General features: G+C 35.0%; 1 long non-coding RNA gene across 2 annotated transcripts in view; it reads left to right on the forward strand.

Moving 5' to 3' along the window:
* Positions 1–343: 343 nt before the first annotated feature.
* The window catches only part of LOC140682448 (uncharacterized), a 42,106-nt gene continuing 20,193 nt past the window's right edge, over positions 344–22,256 (forward strand). For both annotated transcript variants that reach the window (XR_012054218.1, XR_012054217.1), the window contains exon 1: positions 344–651. This is a non-coding gene — a long non-coding RNA (uncharacterized lncRNA). The remainder of the gene's footprint in view (positions 652–22,256) is intronic.

Genomic DNA, 22,256 nt, shown 5'->3' on the forward strand with positions numbered 1-22,256 from the left:
TTGTCTAACAAAAGAAAAACTGAACTATAGCCAAAAAGATGAAATATGTGGATATGTCAGGGTATATTTTAACTTAGTCTCTCAAGCATATTACTTATTTCACAGGCTGTGGTTACTCTCTTCATAAAAAAGGGGTAAAGCATTGACAGGCAACTTCTAGGATAGTCCCTGGCATAGTTTAGAGTCATGTGAATGAGTCCTTGCACAGACAGTAGCCATGTACAGTTTGGAGCTTAGTAAGGGCTAAAACCCACTCCTGGCAAGCCATTTGAATAAAGCCTTTCTGGTTTTGGCAGTTGCAGAGCTTAACTGTGGGGACATGAACTGTTCTGAGTCAGAGATGAGTCCCTGCCTTGTATTTACTGTTCCACAGAGGTAACCATAGCAGTCATAGTGGTTACAGGGTTATGCAAACTTCTCATATTAAAGAAAAGCTCTAGTTAAAACATTTTATTTGTGGCTAGATAATCTAATTGCAATTATTTGACTATGGAGAGGGTCTTGTAAGCAGCATTTATTTTTCCAGCAAAACCTGGGATGAACACAAAAATCACATAAAATAAAGACAGAGGGGTATCCTTTCAGCTGTCATTCTGGAAGACCTGGACCTGCCCTCTCCATCATGCTGCAGATATTCTGTTTCAGGACATTGTGAGTACTAACAGGATATTTAAGGTTGTATCCCCTAGCTCTGTTTACTATGGCTGCTTTTCTTTCCCTGATTGCTGCAAATGACTGCTTTTGCTAAAAAACAATCTCCTTCCCACTGACAGTCTTATGGCAGAAAATCTTTTAAGTGGTAAGAGTCAAATCTCAGTAGTGAGTCATACAATCAGTCAATCAAGAAAGTAGTGAAGATTGGCCATAAAGCAGTCTCACGCATACATATTCCCCTTTGCTTTGCCCATCAGTGTCAAATTTAAAATGCAGGTGTGTAAATGCTCTTCAGTACTGCATAGTTTATCACAAAATTTAACTGGTTGATAGGCATGCTCAGTAACATGACTCACTATTTCCTCCTCGCCAGGGGAAGTATTTTCTTTTCAGATTTTTTTTTTTCTAATTCGTATCCAATGATTTTGGAAGAAACTAAGAAAGATGGATGTAGAGCATGGCGATTCTGGTTTACTGGTACAACAGAAGGCTTCTTCCTTTTTAGTAATCTATCATTCATGTCTTCTGCATGGAAGAGGTCTTATGTATAACCCACTTTTTATCACTGATAATTGACATTTGGTGTGACCATTCAAATACTCACTGCCTCCAATTCTAGGCTCTTTACTTGCATAGTTACATCAGGAGTCCTAATTTCTGTGACCTCATGAAGAGTTGGGGCTTGCCAAAAGACAATTCAGAGCCTTTGTATCTGCCCACTGTTCAGGACAATGATGTAAAACTTGTGTTTTTCTGTGCTGTTTATATCTTAGTCTGAATAAATTGATTTAATAATTTAGCCATTAAATTTAGACATCTTGAATTTTATATGGAAGTGTAACTTTTACAGTGTCCTCAAATTGTAAAAGCCAATCTAACATGTGGTTGTCATACAATCTTGTCCCCAGAATGCAGTCACTTTATTTTTTGATTTTTCCTGACACTGAAGCATAGATTAAACTGGCAAACCATTTCAGGGTGCTATCATAATGTAAAATGTGTTTTGTGAAAACCTGTCTTTGTTTAAGCTTCATCAGCTGTCTCACTTCCGTTGTCAATGCAGAAAGAATGAAATGAGAAGTATGGAACACCAGTATAAATAAGAAGTGGTTTAGATTAGTTGATAATTTGTTGTGAAAAAGCACCTGGAGTCGAAATCCAGAAAAATATAATATATTCTAACTCAAAGATACAATATAAATCCACAACACACATGGTTTCCTAAATGGCTTTAAAATGGCTGAGTCAGTCTGAATGGCTGACTCAGGCAGCTGTGACTTTTGGCTAAACAAGTCTGTCTCCTACATAAGAGGCATTGATACCCTACCAAGGAGTGGGAGAACTGAGCAAAGTCCAGGCCCTTGGTGGTTGAAGGATATTACCCTATAACTTGCCCCTGTAGTATCTTGGAAAGAAACATCCACCATCTCTGCTTTGGAGTTGGGCCACTGTGCATAATGTAGCAGAAAATTCTTGTGTTCAGACAAAAAGGGAAGGGCACAGCAAGGAGCTCAGTTCCTGAACATATCTCCAAATACATGAAGAAGCAGACTTGAGTTTCTCTGTGTCAGCTCTGAGGCTGGTTACAAGAAACTATTCTGGTCCATAAGCCACACAAAGGATTTTCTGTGGCACTACGCCTGACCTGGTAAGCCCACAGCTTGTTAGCTTTGGCACAGCACCAGACCAGCATGGCTAAGCAGCTTCTAGTTCTGACCAGCTCAGAGTCTGAGCAGAACAATACTAGGTCTGTCTGAACTTGTCTGTGTACGTTAGGTGTCACGGCATTTGATTAAGTGGTGAAAGCCCTCCAGTACCGCTCTTTAGACTGCATTTAAGTATGAACATCAGGCAGTTACCAACAGTTAAGGCAGGTAGGACCAAAATCTGGGGACTCCTAGTTGAAAACTTGACTTGCCCTTCTACTTCTCCTCAGCAGTCTTAACCTAACCTGGGAAAGAAGAAAATGAGGAGCTGCTTCAGTCCTGTAAATGAACCCTGTACAGCAGGAATGTAGGTGTTACTGGGATTGAACACCAGTCCAGAAAGTTTCAGTGCACCACACACAGGAGACAAAGAAATGGCTTCCTTCCTTTCCAAGTCACTTTTCTGTGTTTTTCTGTTCCCATTATACCCTTGAACTTCCATCTCAACAGAAAATCATCTGTTTTCTGACAGTGGCATATATAATTTCCTGGACTACAAACACGTTAAGTTCAAGTCTACTGCAGCTAAGGCATACGGCTCTTAGTACTAGGTCTTCCACTTCTTAGCTAGTCACGGGGACTGCCCTTATGTCAATATTATGCCTTTGATATTGGCTGTAGCCCTCAGGAAGTCTAAAAGTTTCACGTCTTTAGAATTTAGATGATTGTAAACCTAAATCTGGAGTACAGAAGAGTTATAAATAGAGATTATTATCTATTTCTCAGAAAAGGCACTTTTGAATCTGGTTATGTACTTAACATTAGGTTAATACAAAAGGTTAAACAATAAGTCAGTCATTGACTTTAGGGACCTGAAGACTTAGTCAAAGTTTGAAATCCAATGAACTACTGTTGGGGATTTCAAGGGCTTTGAAACACTTCAAAATCTGACAGACAATGCAAGCTTTAGCTTTATCATTAACTAAGGAAATTTTGTTCACCAGTTTCTCTTCAAGTGTTCTCCACACTATTGGATTCACATTTCTATCTTCTTCAGAAGCTGGAAAGGGTGACACTACTTTTTCATCACTTAGAAAAGCCTGGTACTTATAGATATTCTCCTTGAATATAAAGGTTATTATTCAAAACACTTTTCCTTTCTTACAGAAGGAAGAAGTTTTCCATTTTCTAGGTCAGTACCCACTGAGTTGGGCTGGTTTTACAAGACCACTCTGCTTTCAGTTGGATACAGTGTAAAGTACAGAGTCTCAGGAGAGTGTTTAGTGAAGGGAGGCACAGAACTGCCAAGCTTCTGTAACACAAGCAACCACAGGTGGAACACAGAGATGGGGTGCCAGTCCTGGGTGTGTACAACTGTAGGCTTTTAAAAGAATCCTTGCCAGGAAATATAAGCAGCTAGAGCTTTTAAGCAAGTTAGAAGCGGGATGAGGGGGTGTTTTTGGATAGCCCTTCTGATCTGTGGTTTATATATTCTATTTAAGGTGCTTACGAAGTATTTTCATAGTCACCTTAAGGCCTTGTGAAAAATTTACTTCAACTTTTGGCTTCTTTGCTGAAAGTAAAAATGTCTGTTTTGTCATCTTGGCATGCCCCTATATTTTGCTTTTCTATAAGATACATACTTTGTGCTGGTAATGTTTTGGCTCATTCTCTATTGTGTCTCCTATAAAATACCATTATTAACTGCATTCTTTTTATTTTAGAACTTACATAAGTGTAAACTCATTATATATTGTTTCCATTGAAATCTCTTCAGTTTTGATCCCTTTATTTTGTACTGTTGGCTGGTCCAAATACTTTGGTGTTACCTGGAGACAAGGAAATGAGAGCAACAATTTTATCTTCCTCTAAATCATGTAGGTGCATACTGAATGCATCAGTCTCAAATGTTTCCCTCCTTTTAATGTATTCCACTAACAGTTGATAGGCATTTAAAAAAAATATAAAGTACTTCATGTTGACATCACATTGTGGCCAATTGCAGTCTATATTTCAGTTTGCCCTTTTAAATTTTAGTTAATTCAGCTACAACAATTTTCATCCAATTATTTAATATAACTATTTATAAGCATTTCAAGGAACTACTTATGTTATTGTCTTAACTGGGATACACACCAAGAAATAATCACTACATGTTCTGTTCAATACAGATCCTGTTTGACAGATGAAAAAATGTAAAAATGTCCTTGTTAAAAAAAAAAAAAAAAAAAAAGACTGCATGCTTAAAAAGTGTACATGGACATAGGACAATTGTATGTTCATTTTTAGGATACCTAGACCTTAAAGTGATTCACTCTTAGACTTTAGATTATCTATGTTCAGTTTGAATTGGGATAGATGGCACCATTTGAAGGAGAGGATAACAGGGATATTTCAGTTTAGCATTTACTTTGCCAAGGTTTTAGTATTCTCATGTCTGCAAAAAAAAAAAAAAAAAAATTATCTTTCCTAAATATGTTTCTCGGTTGCACCACAGACAGACTTTCTAGTTGCTGGATAGAAATATAAGTAGTGTTAGCAAAAAACTTGTGTGGGAATGTATTAACCAAACACTTTGTTTGAAATGAGCAGCTGTAAAGATACTATGGATAGTAACTTGGAGTTACATCCTGCCAAATCCTATCACTCCTGGCCCTGTTCCAGCGCATGAGGAGTCCCATTACATTCCAGCCCTGTACATTAGTTATTACTGTTGAAGTCAAGCAGTGTTCAAAATTAATAAAAACATCATAAACCAGCCTGCAGAGTTTCTATTCCATTTCTTTTAATCCTCAGCATTTAATTAAAGAAAATTCTATTCCTCTTCCACCCAAAACTATTACAAGTGTGGTAGGGTACATCTAATAAGAACACAGTTGCAAAACATAGTTATTTTGCAGTCGTGAGTCAAACTTTCCAAACAAATTTTATAAGAAACTTCAAGCCGTGATAAGTTAAATATGGCCCAGTATCAGGACTTGAACATAAAAGAAAATATAACAGGTGGCCTTAAAAGAAAGAAATTTTTATACATTTTTTCCTTTAGGATTTAATTAGATTTCTTTTAAAAGACTATGGACTTTGCAAAGATGAAACAACTGGAGAAGAAATGTTCTTTGTTTTGGTTATTCTCAACTTACTAAGGTATTTTTTTTCACTTCTAAAAAACTTGTTAGCTAAAGATATTTGAAATATCATAGGTGTGATATTTGTGGCTGAGAGATAAATTTTAATCACATTCTGTGGTTAACCTCTCTCTGTTAATTTTCATACAGGTCTACATTGATGCATTAGTATTTTGAAAAATAATGTTTTTCTATTAAATCTACTGCAGAAATTCAATAACAATAGCAAAAAATTAAGAAACCCACATACTATAGCCTACATTCTTAAATGAAATACCCCATTTGACTTTTTCAACTTATATGGAAGGGACAAGGGTGCAGTTTTCTGCATACCAACATACTTATACCCGTATGCAATTACATATGCATCTGAAGTCAAGAAATATTCACTCAGGCACATGAAAGCACTTGGACCCAAAGGAATAAAAAAAACCTGAGGAAAACCAAACAAAACCCAAAGCAATTAAAAAAAAACCAACAAAAAAACAAAAAACAGGACAAATAAAAGTTATAAATTAATGATATGCCTTTTTGACTTTATCTCATAAATTCACATGCTAAAACATTACTGCTTTTTCCAGGCTCTAATATTTATACTCTGAAAATAATCAGTTTTCACGAAAAGCTGCTACTTCTGCATGTCCATAGGAAGAAAGCGATAAAATTGTCAGGAGGCCTTTCCTTTATGGAGCAGAAATACATTTGTGGAGAAGGCTACAAGCCTTCTTTAAGAAGTTTGGGATTACTTACCAAAAAGCCCATATAAATCAAATTTATGCAGCATGTCTTTATGTATGCCAAGGCCCCTGAACCTACTGAAGCTGAAATGCTTCAAAAGTTTTCTAGAATTTGCTATTTCACTCAGACAGTAAATGCTGTTTGCTTGGTGCTTAATCTAGTTAAAAAATGAGGGATTTCATGCAGTTAGCTACCATGTCCAAAACCAACTTTCTCATACAGTTGAAATACAAACATTGGTTTTCTTTGCTGTCCTGAACTTGGTATGTGTTATATGGAATGCAATCACACTCTGGGACAGTTGAATTGAGAAATTTATCTTTTCCCATGGTAATCTTGCCAGTGATCTGATTATATTGTATATCCAGGATATTAAATTGGAGGACAGACCCTACCAGAAACCCTAGATTGTAACTTGGCTGGAGCAGTATTAATGTTTTCTCTCTGGAAAGCTCTCTTGTTAACACCTGCTGCATTTATTAAAAAAAAAAAAAAAAACCCAAAAAAACCAAACTAACTAACTAACAAAAAAAAACCCCAAAACCATATGATTTGTACTAACTTAAAATAGTAGCATTGTAGGTCTGACTGTCAAATAATAAAGTGGAAGCATCTAGTTGAGAAATTTTATAGAGATTTTTGACAAAATATCTGATATAACTGAAAAGGCATTTTGTAGTGTTATTAACATTATAAGGCCCACAAGCCTTTCTTCAAATGACAATAACATGGAAAAAAGTAATTTTTCAGGACCAAGATTCTAATTAAAGAGTAAATTAAGAAAAAAATAATTGTGCAAATTTCACATTTAGGTAAATCTTAATTCTATTTTAGAATATAGTTATAATGTGAACTATCAGTTATATTCCTAAATTTACAAGGCAGATTGTGCAAGGTGACACACACAGATACAGTAATGCCTATCAGCCTCCTCTTCCATATGATTTTCCCACCAACCCCCTGCCATTTCCCACAGTTCCAGTTCCAAGACCTTGCTGGGCTCACAGGATAATGCAGGGTGCCCCTTGCAGATGTGTCTGAGTAGTGACAGTCTGCATCTTCTCTCTCCTTTTCCTAAGGCAGCAAAGTAGTACCAGTTTGGGGAGCAAGGGATTCATTAGTCTTTTGGTTTAAATGTGTCAAGTCCACTAGCCCTCTAGAATCTGTGTTCTAAATCTGTGGTGTTAGCAGAGAAAGCTTTGATAGGTAGATATGTTTTCTGATAATGGGAGAAAATTTAGCATATTCTGTAGTGACTTTGAGCCTCCTTATCAGCTGTGGACTGAAGCAAGCAATTTTGGGAGAAATGTGGTCTGGCAATGCATAAATAATGTTGGCATAATTTGATTTTTTCAGACTGAAATAATGAAAGAGACAATTGTAAAATAGCAGGTAATAGAAATATCTGTTTTCATATGTAAATTAAATCAAACAACAGAATAATTAGAATCAGGCCTTGGAGGCAGCTGAGATGGCCAATATCAGTTATTTCCCTTCAGGAAAGACCTGACAAAGAAAATAAGCTCCTAAATTAGTCTGTATTTTTTCCTAGTGCAACCATGAGTTTTATTCAAATCCTAAGTATTGTCATAATTTTTCATGCATCACAGTGCAGAAAGGTGCTTACAATTTTTGCTGGGGTGAGTGGACAGGAAACATATTTCAATAGAAAGCTTCAGTTCCTCCCAACAAGGTTAATGGCTGTGTCAAAAATAACTGTTCACATTGGCTATTTGTTACTGCCTTCATCATCATCATCATCATCTGTAAGGAATCCCCTGTAGCACACCTGTGTACATTTTTTTTTTTTCTCTTCTCCTTTTCTAGCTCTGATATCCCCCAGCAATCTTGACCAGCCTTCTTTGAACCCCTACGGAAACTCTCAGCCCCAGGAATCTTTCTAAGGCCATTTTCCTCAATACCTGTATGAGTTGAGCTGTAGGATTATTTATCTGCAACCCTGTCCCCTGTCCCCTGTAGGATTATTTATCTGAAGCCCTGTCCCCCCTGTCCTGATGGACATCAGACACATCTTCTGGATGAATCCTTCCCGTATTTTGTACCTTTTCCTCAGTCCTGTCTTTAGCCCTGTCACCTTGTCACGCTGATGGAACCTACAGTTACCTCCTGGCCCTTGTTCAGCCCCTTGCCCTGTTACCAGCCACTGCTCAGCCCCAGGAGCTCATTGCCCAGTCAATGCCCTCAGCTCCTGTCTTCCTGCCCCTCGGGGGTAGATGGTCTTCACTTAGCCCTGAGATCAAGTGGGTTCCCTTCCCTTTTGTTCCAGCTCTTTAATGATCTCTTTAGAATTATAATGAAGAGAAGGCTGTCCTGTGAGGAATTAAGTGAGGTGTGCTCAAGTCTTGGAGACATGTCATTGAAAACTCAATAGTATTTAACTTCATCTAGAGAAGACAAGAAGACAGAGTCAGTCTCAAGCAGAAAGGTCAGAAATTTATTTATGGGAGCAAGGATGACCTACATTCCTTGGCTAGATGCTTTCCCATTTTAGTTAAGATTTGAAATCTTGATAAATAACTTATGCATTTAAGTGAACACACTTAAATATTAAAAAAAAAATAAATCTGCATATCTCTGAAATTAAACTACTTTAACTATTTTTGTTGAGAAGAGATTATTTGGGAATTATGTCTGAACTTGCAAATAGGTTCTGAATTCAGAGACAGGGAAACTTGTAAAGAGATCTTTGTTGTGTTATTAACAAGAAACTTATGCACACATTCTGGTATTTGTATAACATAAATATCTGATCTAAAAATTGAATATAAAATATTTCTAGATAACTACTAGTTTATGAAACCTCTCTAGGTACTACAAGTAAAACTAAATCAAATAATATTAAACTACAGTGTGAAACCAATACCTGTCTTAGCAGTTACTGTAATAACAACATTCTCACACTATGAACTTGATGTTCCATTGTTGAATAACTTCTGTAGGTACTCTTGTAAATAATCTATACCTTTGAACATAATCCGTATGTGCACTTAGGGAAAAGCACAGAACTATATAGTAAAGGCGGTAAAGAATACTGGGAGACAAAATAAAATTCTCTTGGTGATAAAAGCTCATAACCAGCCACAGATGGTAAGATGTCAACAACAGTGGAAAAAAAGGAATTAATGTTCAAGAAATGTTAACGTTCTCTAATTAGGAAGAAGCAGAATGCTATATGTGTATCAGATTAAAAAAATGAAATGCTTTTTCAGGCCATTACAACTCCCAGGGAATTGGAATAAACCTTCTACTATAGATATACATGTTTAATCTGATTGTCTGAATAATATGAACTAAGAAGTCCTGGAGGAGCTGGCTGAATCTGACCTACTGTTACTTTGGAGAGATTGCTTTGGAGATTCCAAGAGAATTTTGCAAAACTAGAAGAACTGTTTTGCCAGCAATATAAAGGGCAGAGAAGGAAAGTATGGCATCTATAGTCTAGTTGGATTATCTGTATAAACATTGCCAGGTGGTGGGGAAGCAGGAAAACAGATACAACAGAGCAGTGATTTAATTAAGAAGTAAAATTTTTGTAGGTTCTAACCAGTTATTATAGTCAAAAAAGTGTCAGATACAGTCAAAAAAACACCAAACCCCCCAAAAAAACCCTAAAAACTGCAGAAAACCAAATCAAACCTATTTAGCTAATTTCCTGCTTTCCTAAGAAAACATGCTTGATTCCTAAACTTAAATATCTAGATATAATACATACATGTATAGGCCTTTGTTTTATTGCTAATTCTTAATCTATAATGATAATTAGATGGAGGACTATCTTAAATAGTTTTCACTAGGAAGTTACTGACTAATGAGATTCTGAGTATACTTCTGAAAAATTCTTCAGGCCTTGATACTAGGTCCAACCTAATTTAGTGTTCTTATGTAAATCAAAAATACAGTGTATCTGCTGGAAAATGGTTCAACATATACATCTTTGTATAAGAGGTAATACTAGGTCACATTAGGTAAAATCCATGATCAGTCCCTGCCGGAGAATAGAACCAATATGTAGAGAAAATTGATAACGAGTAAATTTTTCTTGATTGATCCATTCTGTGAAATGTAAATTGCATTGACTTTTTATTTATTTTAATGTATTTCATTTATTTTTATATGCTTTTACATGTTTTTGATAAGTACATTCTAGGATCAGGCCCTAAAGGCTTAGTCTCAGGCCATATTGTAAATCTGAAGGAAAATCTCTGACATTTTCTATAAATTTCTTTTTCTTCTTTTTAGACAAATATTCATTTTGGAATTTTAAAAAGGGTATTATAACCACAAGAATCCTTTCTCTTAACATTTTTGACGTATGGTTATTTTATCTTATTCAATCTTCTCATCATTTTTTAAAAAGGCTCTGTAAGATGCTGCATGCATGTTTATTCAACATCTGTTTTCAAGTAGTGTAGTAAACTAAATATAAAGTTAAGATGCCAACATTTCATCTACTTAGTTTTTGTCTAGAAGGATGGCTATTGTGTCACCACACTGTTGAATCTTCCTACAGCCTCACTAATATCAAGAGTCCCTCCCACTCCCTTCCGTCCCTTCTCAACCATCCCTCCTTCCATCTGCATTCCCACAGCCTCTTTTCCAGCTGAGTGATGCACCTTTTTGGGCTTCATCCAGACACTATCTGACCTTCCTGGATAAATTCACCTTGGTAACTCAGCAAATCTAAAACTAAACCAAATAAGTTTATGGCAATTGACTCAAATGCATTGGCTCATTATGGAGTCAGATGAAGATCAGATGAAGAGCATATAACCAAAATCATAAAAGAGAGAGCATGAATGGGAATGGTGACAGTCGGCTTCTCCACCTTAGCAACAAGGAAACACATTGGTCAGTTCTTCCATAGCATCTGATCACACCATTAGGATTGTACCATTTGCTCTCCGTGGATGTTTTCCCTCTGAATCCTCATCTAAGCAATGTCCACAAACTTTTTTTTTTTTTTATATTGATTTAATTTTATTCTTTTATTAATCTAGTAAAAGCACAATATGTTTGCTGCAGTACAAGAAAAGCACATGTATGAACAAGCAAAAGAAGAGGTAAAGAAGGACAAGCCTACTGATCAGACTATGACGCTAAATTATCAGGTTAAGGTTTTTAGAGATGACTAGTTGTTTACATATGAATTTTTTCTTGTAACCTAATATCACGCTTTTTTTCTTCTAAGATATAGGTGTACATCTTCATAAGGTATAGAACAACCAAACTTCAAATTGTTAATATGTTCCTATTTTCCACCAAACATGTCTGGCTTCATAGCCTCTTTTGAAAGACAGAGCCATAACGCATCCCACATGTCGTGGCTGAGGAATGGTAGTCTCCAGTTTAGTGTTCCCACTGAAAGACTCTGAACCATGTGCTGCTTACTCACTTTCCCATTTCCCTCCCTTCCCCTTGCAGCAGGCTGGAGAGGAGAACTGGAGACGCAGAAGGTAAAGATCAGGAGTTAAGAAAATTTTCCTGGAGACAGCAATTAGATAAGAAAATGAACAGTAACAGCAATAATATTAAGAAGAGAGCGTAGAAGACTGGCAAATGATTCACATGGTTGCCACCATGCCCTACAGGACCTGACCCCGCTGATTGTTGCACCCTACCTGACAAACGGAATCCTTTCCTTCCCTGCCCACTCTGCAAGGTGTGAGGTGATATAGAAAAAACACCTGGTCCTAGCCATGCTCCTTCTGGAAAATGAGCAGCTGCAAAAAAATAAACCCCTTCCTGGATGGAACCAAGAAAAATTTTAATTAATTTTTGTAATTAGGGAGTCTTTAAAATATGACCATTGAATTTTAAAATTTAGTTTTGACTTTGATCCTGGGTCCTTTCTAGGAATGCATTTAAAGAAGGTCTAAAACGAATTTGTCATCACTGAGCTTTTCACTCTCAATTCTGATGAAGAGATAGCTACATGCTGAGATTTGAATTGCATTTTATGCCTTTGAAAACTTTTACAACAGCAGAAAAAGAGATAAATAAGTAATCCCCACTCTAGTAGTGGTCCACTCTACTTGCTTTTAGGAAGTGTCTAAGTTTACATAATTAAAATTTCATCTACACTAAGTTAATTTACCAGGAATGGGCATTTTCTGAAATCTTACAGATTGCAAGTTGGCCAAGAAACTGAAACCTAAACAAAAACATTCCATTGTATAAAAGTGAATACAATGTAATTTCCTTGTATAGGAAGGGCCTGAGATATGACTGCATAACTTTACAGCTATGAAGGTTAAGTCATTTTATCTGATAGCAAACATGGGAGATTCTGACATTATCTTCCACATTTGACATCATTCAAGAAAAATAAAATTTTTATAGGATAGAGGAGGACTCATGAAGTAAAATGAGTAGCTAGGTGCACCTATAGCTAGCAGTTAGAATGGTCTACACCCTTAAGTTGTTTGAGTCATTCTTAGCCATGTCACCACAGATTTCCTTTTTTATAAGAGACTTTTCTCTTTACAATATGCTTTTGCTGAGATTTTCTCCTACATTGTAAGGTTGTTCTTAGAGTTGGAAATATAATATGCTCTTTTCTTCTTTTCCCAGTTATTTAGGATTCATCACGAATCAGTGTCTTTTTGACAGTGAAGTTAGGGGAACAGGAGTTTAGCAAGGCATTTTTTATGCCATATAAATGTGATATAAGAAGCTGGGATGACGTAACCCAAAATTTACAGACAAAAGATGGCACATAAACAAGTACAGGCAAGGGATAACACAGGAAAAAGTCCATCAGTGACTTTCCTGACAATGTCCCTGAGGCCAGAATTGTTTGTGTTCCGTTCTAATAAAATGAAAGCTTAACCAATGTGTTAATGTGACAGAAGTCGTGCTTGTATTATCTGCCTACAAGTGAAGGAGTTTGCAAGTACAGAAGAGATTTGTGCCATGGGATTTCTATGAGACATGTTCCAAACTGCATAAGTAGGAATGAAGCAAAATGATATTGATGGTGAGCCAGCACTATAATGAATGTGTATCTTATACTTTATAAAGTCAGCTGTAAAAATAAAAAAAATATAATAGAAGATAATTTAAGGAATATCTGTCAGTCATCAGATTAATCATTCATTAATATTATTTTTTATTAAAAAACATTTAAGAATCTCTGGCATAGAGTAAGTTTCCAATCCATTGTGAGACACATTATTAGATCCACAGAATCTTCTCTCTAAAAACACCCGGAGCAGAGAATGAAAAAGAGGTAATCTGGCTTGTATGCAGGTATGTCAACTATAGAGGAGATATGTCAACTATAGAGTCATATATATATGACTGGAATTTCAGATGATATCCAGTGAAACATGAGGCTTCTTGTAATGTTTTGGAAGTGCAACCCTTCTTTAGTCTCCATTCTTTTGATTATTCTTTATTGACGGTGGTTCTCTTAGGTGGGGGCTGTTTCTTTCATGGGTGCAGAGATAAGGTGTCACTCCAGTTCTGTGGCTCTGCTATACATGCTTGTCATGAATAACTGTCATGATTGATTTTGTGCTAGATATAAGTAATTGGCTCTTGCACAAGAAATCTTCATTCTTATTTGTAGAATGTTGTTGGGCAATGATGCAAACATGGTGTGAGAAAGGGAATGGCATTCATCACAAGGAGAGCAACAAATCTCTTTCAAGTATGTAGTATCCACAGTCTTCTGTCCAGTTTGAGAAACAGAAGCAATTTTCTCCCATATTTTCATCAAAATATGTTGTGAGCTAAGAAAGTAAAAGCTAACAAAATCTTTCAAATTCTTTTGAAATATTTGTAACCCCAGTGCTGAGCCAGCCCTGTCTTAAGTGTCACCATCTGTTAGGTATTGAGCAGAAGTATTTCTTACACATCTGCTAACTCTGCATGAGATGAGTGGTCCAGCAACTGACAAAGAGCTAGTTAGAAGTTTGAATTACATAAAACCTATGCATTCATGGAAAGGTCTTCTCAGTCTCAACCTGTGCAGCCTGGAGCCAGAGCCTTTATTATTCATATTTGATTTATGCTTGAATACACAAGCCTGACTGGACATGTAGGGCTTGTGAAGTACTGGATAAATTTTTTTTCTTAAACATTATGATTAAGAGACAAAAGAAGGCTTTAGCCTAACTGGATTAATACCTAATAATAAGTGCAGTTCTTAAAAAAAAAAAAAAAACAAAACAAAATGTTCATTTGATTAAAATCTCTGGTTTTCAAGCATATTGGAGTATAATATAATAAATTACTGCAGACATCTAAAGGTATTAAAGATTCCTATGCAGGAGCCGGGAGTGTGTGCAGGATTAACACACAAGTAAACATATTAAGTGTCATATGAGTGAAATCAGGGCTATGTACTGGCACAGCACAAAGAACATGAGAATGCAGTGAAGAGTTCTGACCATTTATTCTGTAACACTCAGGTCACAAGTTATGATATAGAAAGATTCTTTTTAAATAACTATTTTATTAACAAAGATAATATAGAACGGAATATAATTTCTAGACATACTTTCAAAAGTAATGTGAAGACCTCAGCAAACAAGTTATATGCAAGATACTCAGTCTAATTATGCAGTGGATAAGTACGGTTTCCTAAGAGACAATTTGTACACTATCAAATAGGTTTACTCTTTGAATGTGGGGTAATTCCCTCTGCCTACCAGAGGCCATTCCTGTGCCAAGAAAGAGTGAGCATGTAGCACTTGACTGGTAAAAACTAGACATTTTTTGATTATTTTCATATCAAATTTTTAAGTTAGAAAATGAAAGTTAGAAAATAAAAGAAGATTGAAACCTTCAAGCTCCACACATTTATATTATACAAACTCCAAAGTTCTAAAGACTAAATAATTCTGAACTTGGTTTTGTTTATCTTCTTACATTGATACAAATTGTAAGCAAATTCTGTGAAAATCTTTATGTCGGTCTTATATCTCAGAGTATTTTAAAAAAACTTTATCCTAATATACTGTTTTTCCCATTGAATATATATAATCTAATAGTAGTTCTTTAGGTTTCATACTGTCTAGTTATTCTGATTAAGACCTTTTATCTGTTATCTTTTGTCTGTTCATTTGTCTTAATAAATATTTCATTTTTTAAAAAAATCTGATTTGCCATCATTTAAAATTGGAGGACAAGGTAATTCAATTAAACCCCACTAACTCTCCCCACAACAGTAATATCACAGCAATACATAGTGTTAATATAGCAATATAGTGTTAGTATAGTACAGGATCCTTAAATGTTTTCATTGTAAATTTGGAAAAACATTTTTTCCCCTTATAAAACATCCAAGAAATGTCTTAAAGTTGCTTAAACAATGTGTTCTAGGGAAGCAATAAATAATTTTTTTTCTTTAAGAAAATACTTCAGAACATAAAAACAAGTGTTGAAAGAAAAAGCTATAAATCATGTTATTTATACAGAATTATTTATTTTGAAATTCTTGTTTTGCTTTATGTTATAGTGCAGTTCAAGAATGACCACAATTTAGTGTTTAAAAATATAAACATCGACCTTAAACATACAACTGTTCTTTTGTCTGAAGCCACAAAGTGTCCAAGTATGTCTAAGTACTAGTACTTATGCACTCTCCAGACCACGTGGCTGGAAGAACTTTTGCTCATTATAACTAGTATTCTTTCAAAGCTGCCCAAAGTTTTCTTTTCGTGCTCTTTTTTTTCCCCTAAATTCCTCCCCCCCACCTCCACCCTGCCCCTTCCCCCCCCTTTTAAAAAGCGTGATGAATATACAAGTAAGATGAACAACAAAATTATTGGTATCCATTTCCCATGGAAGATATTCTCCAAAGGATCTTTTTTTCCAAAGACCCTGATGCTGCTGTAGACTTCAATAGGTTATGTCAAATTTTCAGTACACTCCGTGGTTGGAAGCAAATGAAAGGCCACCTTAGTGCTGTCTGATTTAGCTCTGATTTCTAAGTAATTTATTTAAGACAGGAGTGGGTTTGCATTCATTAACCCCTGTATCTTGTGAGCAATTTGAATATTTCAGTTACTTAATATAGAGCTTCCATGAGAAGGAAGAAGTGTCAAGAGCTTTGAAAAGTTGAGACTACAGTCATATATGCCTGAAATACATCAAAATTTCATTTTTAGCATTGAAGCAAGCCTGAAATATTTGGCCATTTATTAATGATTTTGAAATCCTGCTAGATCTGCATGTGAACTATGAGTTAAATCCATTTTAAATTCTCCCTGAGTAAAGGAAAATTTCTCCACCAGATAAATAAATTTTCAAAGAAACCTCAAGCAACAATATCTAAAAGGATTGCATCATTCACATGGAACTATATGGCAGGATTTACTTTAGTTAATTTGCTGAATTATTTTCGCTACTTTTTTTTTTTTTTTTTTTTTTTTTTTTTTTTTTGCTATTTACTCTATCTACTATGGTTTTTAGTTTCTTTGTTTCTCACATCTGGTATGTAATCACTGGCCAGCTACAGAAAATATTCAAATGCATTACTAGTTTAAGATAAATAGTGCAATTATGATGCCTACATTGGAAATCTTTATAGGAAAATTCTGTGATGCTGGAGGTGTATCTGCCTGCAAAAAGGATAAAGATGTTTGTTTATGACCAGAACACCTATTGTTATATAAGTTATATAAGTCAAAATATCAAATATCAGATACCATAAAGTCTTTTAAAGAGCTCAGCCTTATGAGTACATTGATTTAAAAATGTTTCCTTCTCAGGACTTCAAAGAATAAAGTTTTTTAACTTTTATTTCTCTTCAATAGAATTTTTTTTGTTCATGGTGTTTCTATTTCTATGCAAAATTTCCTGATGCAACATTTCCAATATCGTGAGAAATTTTCCTTAGCAAACAGAACTATTGTGTCGTGCGTATTTTTCTAATGAAAGGTTAGGTGTGTAAATGTTATTAAATCTTACTTTTTGAACCTCAATCCTGCTGTAGGCATGGCCTCAGTATCACATAATGTATTCGTGGTACAACAGAGAAGCAAAAGGTACAGCAAGATCAGATCTTGAAAACTGCACACTCTAATCCTTAGACTGTTTTTCCCCTCTTGAAAAAATTTGTTGTGATAGCATCAATAGCAGTTACTGGTTACAGGATGAGGAGAGACGTGAAAGCTGTTTGGGCTGTATGCTAGGTTTTGTCTCTTATCTACAAAACTGCAATGAAAAATGTTTATAAAGCATGTGAATTAGGTTCCTAGCCTGTTAGTGGACAAAGCGAGAAGCCACACTGATAACTGAAAGATTTATCCAGAAAATACTGGGAAACCTACAGTGAAAGTAATCCTATCTTTTCATAAAATTATGGGAAGAGATGATGTAGTCAAAAAGGCAGGTCCTTTGTGCATCTCATGAATCACATGATTTTAACTGCTTTTCCTTTAGAGATTCAAACACTCAGTCCTGTGTTTTGTTCAATGTCTTTTCCTAGGTTTTGTTTCATAACGCATAGTGTTTTCTTATTTATTATTCCTTTTTAATTTGTCTTGTTTGGAGAAATTGGAATTTTGAGAATGAGACAGGAATGGGAAAAAAGAATGCTGTAACTATAATCAGGGTGGAAGATGCTTTGTATGAGCCCTCTTAGCTTTTTGTCAAGAAAGGAAAGCTGTAAATTGATTTGCGGACTCCTTAACTGAAGTGCATGCCATCATTGCTAATAAACACAAAAGTCAAAGTTCTCTCTCTCAAAATGATTATTGCAGACTTAAGTAGTGTAAATATGATGCTGTGAGGAATAGAAGCAACTAAGCTCACCATCCTATTGATTTGTATATTGAATATGAGTTTCTGGGTTAGATTCTCTCTACGAAATGTAAGTGTTGTACACTATAACCTCTCCCTAATACAGTTTTTCTGCTTTATCCAAGATTCTGTTTTTATGATTCATAGAAACAATGTCTTGCACTTTTCCATCTATTATGACTGAGATGGGACAGAGGCTCTAAATGCCGATACGAGGCTTCATGCACGTACACACATAAGCTTCTTTTCCTTAGGAAATTAAGTTACTTATCAACTCTTAAAAATCTTACCATTACCCTCAATGTCTTCATAAATTAATAACAGGAACATTTTAGTAGAACTTAACTTAAAAGTTTGCCTTAAACATTGCCATTTTAGATAAGTCTGTTAAAGAGCAGATTGAATCTGGACTGAAGGTTAAATTACAGCAGTGAGGAAGGAACTTTAAGCTTCAATCCAAACTCAGACATATTACATCAGAATTATCTCTGCATTTCTTCTTTTAGATCTCACCTTCCTTCAATATGGTTAAGTAAGTATGGTGAAGTTCATCGTAAATTTGGAAAATTTATATAATCAAAACCAATACATGTGCATGACAGTTGCTGTTAAATCATAACTGTTAAACATAAAAACTTAATCTCACATAAAAACTGTAGTTCCATCAAGCATCTTAAATTGCTGTGGATGGAGAACATCAGAAAAGAATGTGTTTCAGAGAGGTCAGGAGTGCAACTGGTAGAAAGTAAAAATATTACACAAGAAATGCAAGTTTTGGGGGACATCTTAATTTCCTTATGTTCATCAATATTGAATAGTAAGGCTGACAAGAAAAGAACATATAACAGCAAAAGCTGTTTTTCAATATTTGGAGGTAATAAGCAGAACAGGGAACTGTTCATTTGCAAGAGAAGAACTAAATAAGCAAAAAATATTCTGTACCAGTTTCATAGGTAATTGCAGACATCCAATTATGCATCTTAAGAAACAGCAGCATGTCAACTACACAACTTAGTGTTCAGACTTTGAGAGCTGTGGATGGCTATTAGTTACTGCCCTGAATTCATACAAAATTTCATGTATTATAGTTATTTTTGCTCATCAGATTCTCTCTAGTTTAATTCATTATTCAATAACATTGACCGTGCACAGAGTCTGACAGAAACTAGCTGCATCAATTTTTGTCAGTAGCAGTGACTCCACTCTTGCAGAGCACTTGGGGAAAATTTTCTGCTCTGCAGAGAAATCTCGCACACTAATCTTTCTGAACAGTGGAAGTCCAGTGAGAAAGAAAAAGTACAGTGTAGAAGCTCAGGATGTGCCACTCATGTGAAATGGAGCTGTAAACCACTGAGGAAATAATTTCCTCTTAACTGCCTTTGTCTTCCTCAATTGTGCCTCCCTTCTTATCCATGTAATTTCTTTAGGGAACACTGATCCATCAGTTGCAGTTCTTGAGTTTCCACTCCAATCCTGCTTTCAGTGATGGTTCTGGATGTTGGTGCTAAAGATGTGATGAAGATGGCACAGAAGTGCAAGATGTATGACAAAGGTTTAATTTAAAAGCATTAATACAAATAGTGCTTTATCAGAGTCCAACCATTTCCTGAACAATTGGAATCAGTTTAACTCAAATGAAAGAAGTCTTACCTCACTCTTGGGTCTCTTTCTGCCTCTACCATTTTGTAGAGAGAAATAACTAAATTTTCTAATTAAGCATGCTGTATTATAGCAACTTGAAGGTGGCCTAATTTTTACTCATTTCAAAAGTTCAATTATTAATGAGAAATCCAGCCTAATTATATTTCCTTATGACTTCAAATTAAAAATGACAGACCACTGCAGAATATGGAAATATTTTCCAGGTCAGGTAATAACATTAACACGCACATTATTTATTTTTTCTGGCAACTGGCCTTTTCTTTTTAAGCTCCAAACTGATGGTAATTTAATAATAAAGGATAAAATTCAATGTTGCAAAAGCCTTCCTGTCCCATCAGATCTTATGCACATTTCTGAACCTGCTCATTAATCTATCTTAAAACCCAGAAATCCCTTTGGTTACAGAAGGATATGCCTTCTAGATCCTCTGATAGTGGAACATAGGAATTATACACTTGCATCACTTGTATTTGAAAGTGTTATAATTTGCATTTGGAAAATTCTGAGTTCAGAGTGGGTTTTCATGTAGAGTGACCTATAACAGATTTCTGGGGTTTTGGGTTTTGGGGTTTTTTTCTATGTTTTTTGTTTGGGTTTTTTTGGTTTTTTTTGTTTGTTTTTTGTTTTGGTTTGGTTTTTTTTTTTTTTTTTTTGTTATTGGTGGTGGTGTTTTTTTTGTTTGGTTGGTTGTTTTGGGTTTTTTTAAAGAAAATAAAAATCTCATTTATTTAATGAGATTCAGTTAGCCCTAAATAATTATTTAGGGCTAACTGAAGACTTTACTTTCCTGGCAAATATCTTTTAATATTTTTTTCATTCAAATGTTCCAGAAGAGGTTTAGTGGAAAAGTGCCTTTATTTCAGATCTAACTCCTTCCTCCAGTGAAGAGAAAGGAATATCCAAAGTAATATCAAAGCAAGAAATCTGAATGCTCCATAAACCAAATAAATGAAATAATTCTTTCTGGAATCTTGCTGGAATTCAGCTTGTCACAGCTTTGACCAGCCTGAGGTGCATCTACTTTTTCAGTACACAATATAACCTGATGGTTACCATGTCAGAGGCTGCAGATATTCTACTTGTCATGGGCAGCTCAGAGAGCTGAAAGAAAATTTTAAATAATTAGAGAAAAGGTCAGCAGTTATGGCACGAGAACCAGGTGTGATAGCTAATACTCTATTTATTTACTGTACAATTATTCTGTCTTACTTCTGTCCTATTGAGTAGCATACTATAAAATTTCTTCTAACATAATGTAGAAGTGAAGCAATACAATTTTAAAGTACTGAACTTTCAGATTCATTAAGTTTGGATATTTTTAAGAAAAAGGGATCAGACATCATAAAAATTTCAAATATTCTTGAATTTAACATATTTCTGGATGGAACAACATACAGCTTTATTATATAATCCAGTAATACCTAATTACTGGATAATTTAATTTAATTACTTACTAATTAGTTGTACTAATTACTAATAATTTTATTACTTACTATTTAATTAATATTTTTAACATAGTAAAATACCCCAAAATCCTGTATTTATTTAGTGCTTTTCAGTAGGAAGAGTATTCAAACATTTTATACATCCTAATCAACCATCTCTAGAAGAAAATAATTATGAGCTAAATTTTAAAAACATTTACATCCTGGAATGAATTTGGTTTCTGTTCCAAGTATTTCCTTCATGTGATTTAAGGAAGCTAAATATATTGTTTACATATGTAACATCTCCAATGGAAATAACCAGATGTTAAGTCCTTATATGTTCTTTCAAAATATATTTTATACATCTTCCATTTAGTCTGTGACTGAAACCTCAAAGTTTCAATTTAAAGAAAATAATTGATCTTTGTAGCCTCCCTGCAATCTCAGTAAGCGTTATCCTAATTTAGGAGTTCCTAAGTGTCCTATACAAGATTGTGTATTTTAGTATGTTTTCAAAAGTGGATTAATGTACTCAGTATATCTGTAACCCTTTAATAAATTTTGGGAAACTATTTTTTTTTACATGGATGAGGTGAAATTCAAAAGTTTGAATATATATATATATATATATATATATATATATATATATATATTGTGCATAGGGGTTTTGGTTTAATTTGAATCCATGACAGAGCCTGGCTCATGGGATAAAAATGCATCTTTTATTGAAAACTAACTTGTTCCCTCAAGTCTGAGTAGACCTCTCTGCCCTCACTGGACACCACAGTGTTTTCCTCTGCTTTTAAAATCATGTATAATCATTTCTTCACTTGTCTTGCAGTTATTACTTGCTCCCAGTAATATAAGAATTCCTTGGCAAGAGCATTTCAAAAGATGGTTTTTTTAAAATTTTTATATTAAATTTAAAGTCAAATTATAAACCACATATAAGAAAGGATAGTAACAGCTTTATAATGACACTGAAACACTGTTTATATCCCTGAGAGGTAAGACAAGAAGGCAACATCATCTCATAGTGGGAATGATAAGTGTAAAATAATTTGGGAAATTCTTTCATATGAAGCACAACAGAAGATAGAGACAATTTCAAGAAACAGATTGCACACCTTTTCCCTGCTCTGAAGTGATGGCTGACAGCGATGGTGCAATTACACTAAGGGGAGAGGGCTGTATTCATCAGCTCATGGATGGGGGCTCAGCCAGTTGAGTCA

The sequence above is a fragment of the Taeniopygia guttata genome, chromosome 2, assembly GCF_048771995.1.
Source record: "Taeniopygia guttata chromosome 2, bTaeGut7.mat, whole genome shotgun sequence".
NCBI classification, from domain to species: Eukaryota; Metazoa; Chordata; class Aves; order Passeriformes; family Estrildidae; genus Taeniopygia; species Taeniopygia guttata.